The sequence below is a fragment of the Elaeis guineensis genome, chromosome 4 (genome assembly GCF_000442705.2).
Source record: "Elaeis guineensis isolate ETL-2024a chromosome 4, EG11, whole genome shotgun sequence".
Taxonomy (NCBI): Eukaryota; Viridiplantae; Streptophyta; class Magnoliopsida; order Arecales; family Arecaceae; genus Elaeis; species Elaeis guineensis.
The window spans coordinates 51531451-51536469 of NC_025996.2; positions in this window are offsets into that span (position 1 = coordinate 51531451).

Genomic DNA, 5019 nt, shown 5'->3' on the forward strand with positions numbered 1-5019 from the left:
ACTGAAGCTCTCAAAACTCAATTCATAAGTACGTTTCGTTTATGTATTCAGAGTTGAGGAAGGCCAATATTTTCTTTTTTTTTCACTAAGCTCTGGATAAATAGATGTAAGCACATTTTTATTATCTATTTGTCAAAGCTCCCATAATAGTTGATTTGTTATCTATTTGTTATTTTAAAATTTTTAATTTTTGAAGATTTTTAATTCAAGGGTAAAAATGAAAATTTGAGTTGATTCCGATTCCTATATTTAGATGAACCAAACAACAACAATAAGAATCATTCATTTCGATTTCGATTCAGATCACGAACCAAATACTTCGGGGGATTTGGCTACTCCGATTCTGATTCCAAGCCATTCCGATTCTTATTTCTATTCCGATTTTGATTACGAACCAAACACTCTAGATTCTCATAATTGAAAGGTCCATTATGGCAAAACCCCATTCTCCTTGATGACTCTAGGACCTTAGTCCTATTTGAATATTTTATAAGACATACATTTCAAAGATAACATATAAACAAATAATAATAAATATAGTATAACTTAATCCTAAATAAGAATTATTGCAATGAATGTTCAACACATAATATATTATACCTCTCCTGTGACCATATAAATCATGTTCCTGTGAGAAACCTTGAGAAACTATTGATGTCAAAAAAATCAGTATTAAGCAAATCCAAATTATGCTATTACACAGATCACCATTATCAATGTAACAAGAAAAATAATTTTTTATGATGCATAGAATGCCCAAAGTAAAATTCAAAATATAAGTTCAGGTATATCATAAGAAAGGGATAAAATGCAACATGTGTCATAAAAAACCTGATATGTCCTGAAATTCCAGCTCATGATGGAAAGCAAAAATTTTACACAGCATTTGGATATTTAAATGAGACTAGAATTAGTGCTGAGGTAGTTAAATTTTGAATTGCCAGGTTTGTCGTTTACATAGATAGCAAACTCAGGAATTGGAACATAATGAATACATCTTAACAACAATAAAATTTTAAATAGAAGCTTCAGTATCTGTGGCAAGTCAGTGTCATTTAGCTACGTCTACCATTTGTACCAATCTTGCCTATGCAATTCGATACAAATTAAATATGTGATAGTGTAAATGATATATAAATTTTGGTACTTGCAGTGGAGGATCCTCATGATGAAAGGTTAACTCAGGTTAGAACAGTCATAAAATTCACGTTAAGTCAAAGAACTGCAAGGTTCTTATATCAAATCCTTCAGCAATAGCTTGTATCCAATTTGGTCAGCCTACATCTTATCCATATTCATGCAAAGAAATTGATAGATGGGTATCATTAAGATCGGAATCTTAAACCAAAATGACTGCAAAGTCTTAAGCAATATAGCAACTGGCCCTTAGGCAGTAATGATCCCTCTACGTATGGTTATAGACATACAATGCTACATATGGTTATAGACATACAATGCTAGCACAATCAGGTAGTTGCCAATGGTTATGAACAATTTGGTTTACTTTCCAGTGATTGTTTTTCCTTCTCTAACAGAAGAATGCCAAGCTATAGAAGACTAAAAGAAATAGGAGCCTATAAAATGGATCCTGTTCACGTAAGGTCGTTTTCTTTTTGATTGATGGGTTTTTAAAACATTGAAGGTTAAATGCAAAAGACATAATAGAAATAGCCAGAAGGATCTAACAAAACAAGCAAGGGAGGAAAACATGAGTCATGACAGAAAAATTCAATCAACATGCCAAGTAATGGGACAATGTGGATTACGTTCTAATGGCAACAACACAAAACAATAAACAAATCACAAGGTTAAAATCACAAGATAATCCAACTAAAAGCCGAAATAAGTATAGAATGACATTAGATTAAATGATACCAACCACTAGACAGCATAGAGAAATCTTTACCACTAAAAGTAGGAATGTATGCAAATACATCATGACACAAAAGGTTGGGTCATGTATGGAAATATATATAAAAAAAAAAAATTCGTTTTTTTCGGTTCATCTTAGAAAAACAAAAAACGATTACTAAAAAAGTGAGTACGGAAATCACAAAATTGTTAAGGATTGACGGGTGAAACTAAGTGCAGTCCTCCGTGAGACATCGGCCCACCATGATATTAAACTGCTAAGAATAGATTTATCAAACTTTAATGCATGAAGTATTTCTAAAATTAGTCGTCAAAATTTCACGATGAAAATGAAAAGTCATCAGCAATTAAATGGATGCAGATTATGCATTACATGAGTAAAAATTTAAGTAACTACTCATCCAAGAATTCATGACAATATGAGTAATTCAAAACCTTTCCAATATTTCAACAATAAGCACTATGTAGAAAGATAAGATCTGTGCAAGCAAAGTTCCAAAGCTAAGAATGAATGCGAAAAAATAAATGGTACATCTTACATTGTAGACTTTAAATGTCAATTAGCACATTTCTCTTCTCTGTTGGGTGGATATCTGACCAGGACACCACCTTCCAGGACCTTTTTGGTACCGCGTGATGCAGCAGGAAGAAAGAAGAAACAAAACAAAAAACAATCAAAATATGTGGATCAGCCACAAAAGGACTCGTCTCCACAGGACATACAAACTTCACTATGAAAAAAAAAATTTACAAGAGAAGATCTCACCCTCAACCCTCGTACACCTAATTTCTCCCTCACAGAAAGTTCCTCTTACAAAAGCTCTCTCTCTCTTGAAAGACCCCCCTGAACTCCTGAAGTGACCGGCGTCCGCTGTCCAGGAGCCTCCTGCTCCTTCTCTCTCAGCGACACGCACTCCTTTCTCTCCTCACGGGCTCCGTACGGCGCATACATAGTGAAAACCAGATCACCACCATTTCTCTGTGAGGCACAGGCCTTTTAAAGGCCTTAAACACTCAATTAGATGTTGATTAGGAGTCCTAAACCAAGCCAAATCAAACCCCAAGCCGTTGGATCAAGACTGGAAACTCCCTCGGCTATCCGATCATGATCGGTTATCGTGAACCACGAAAAATGCCTGAAAAATGCCCAGGCGATCCACATGGTCCTCCATGGACCGCCTAGTCCATGGTGGACCGGGGTACAGGCCAGGTGTTGGGAATAGTGTCCCAAAGCCAATCATTAGTCTATTGACGGTTGTGCTCATTTTTGTATATGTACATGAATTATGAATTAATAAAAATTATTTTGGTATTTTTCATCACAAAATATTTCATCTTCTAATGAACTCCTATGTTGTGGTGAAGTCCTTAGGACTATTTAGACTCGACAAAGGAGGATTTGTCGTTTAGTCTTTAAATCTGTTCGCGACCAAATGATATATTGTTACCAAGGATGACAATGTTTATCAAGCATAGGTCGTTGTGTGCCATATAGGTTGGTTGTCCTCTTAACCAATGAGGTGGAGACACTGGTATGGCATACAGGTGAGATGTAAGGATACATCTGCACTGAACGTGACCGACTTCGGAGCTATTTCTGCTGTCAAGATTTGCTCCGATGGAATATGGGTATAAATATCCCTCCGATCTGAGACCGTCATGGTGACTTGCAAGCAACTCACTGCACCTAGGCACTGGACTACCTGAATTTCTAATTCAATGACGGAAGGCTGCTGGGTGTAGTCAAGTACTTGACTTGTCGGTGCATGTGTCAAGATGGGATTGACCACTCCAGTTTAGGAGCTGTGTACAGTCATGTTTCAATTTAGCAAAACCTTGACCAGGGTAGTCTTTGTGAGGAGTCACAGGACTGTTTGAGTTGAGCACGATTTGGATGATCTAATTAGGGTTGACAGTTTAACCCTGAGTCATCCTAAACACAAAGGTCAAAAGGATGAATTATACCACAACCATATTCACGTAGGTTCTGAGTGTTGCGATTGCGACCATTCACCCTATCTAATCGTCGGATACAATTGCTAGATGGTCATTTCGATTAGTACAGGAATTGGTTCCGGTGCTACCGACTTAGTTTCGAACCTGTGAGGTCACACACATTAGAGGTTCCTATCTGATCTAATAGCTGGTGAAGAGTCCTTCATGTCTGAGATTCTGTGACCAAGAATCAGGATTCTCTGATCACGAATTTCATACATTTTGGGTACCGGGGTCAAGAGTCCCACTAGTTTAGGACTCTTCGATCAGGATTACATATCGATGAATTCTGATGCCCGATTACCCATCGGATTTGGACTCAATATTTATGAGAGATTTAATTAGTAATTTGATCGCTAATAAACTCAATTTGATTGAGTAATTAATTTTGGATCAAGTCCAATTGAATTGCATTCAGTTGGGTTTGACCCGATTAGGTTAAGAGTTGACCTAATCGTCGAGATGGTTTGGTCCCTGATTTGATAAGGGGTTGGGCTTAATCAATTTCTGATTTGATTAGAATTTTATTGAGCCTAATTAACCTAATTAAGTTGAATTTAAATTAGTCTAATTGGGCCTAACTTATTTGGTTCAATTAGGTTGGTTTAAATAATGAAACCACCTTGACCCATTCTCCCTGCGCCACCTCACTTCCACTGCGCCCATTTGAATTCACGAGAAGGAAGTTCTCATAAATTTTTTCTCACACAAAGCCCTCCTCACGCCCTACTTTAATGCACCAAATGAGTGGATAAGGATGATTGGTTGGCCATTCAAATTCAAAACAAAGTTTGAATTTGTTTTGAATTTGAATGAGCAACCAATCTTAGTGCCTTGACCTTATCCTCTTTTAGCACCCCATTTATTACACGAGAAAATGTTTCTCATGAAATCACTCACGCACAAATTAAGCCACGCCCTCCTCTTCTCACATCCTTAGTGGATAGGGATAAATTGATTTCCATTTGAATTCAAAATTTGATTTGAATTCAAATGTGCAATTACTCATCTTTATCCTCTCACGTGGATAAGATGTTTGACATTGTTTTAAAAGGAGGAGAAGAGTGGGGCGTGTGCAAGAAAAAATTTTGGAGAGAAAATCTAGGCGTGAGGAATCCTTGTGTGCAAGGTGAAGGTCAATATCCTTCCGAG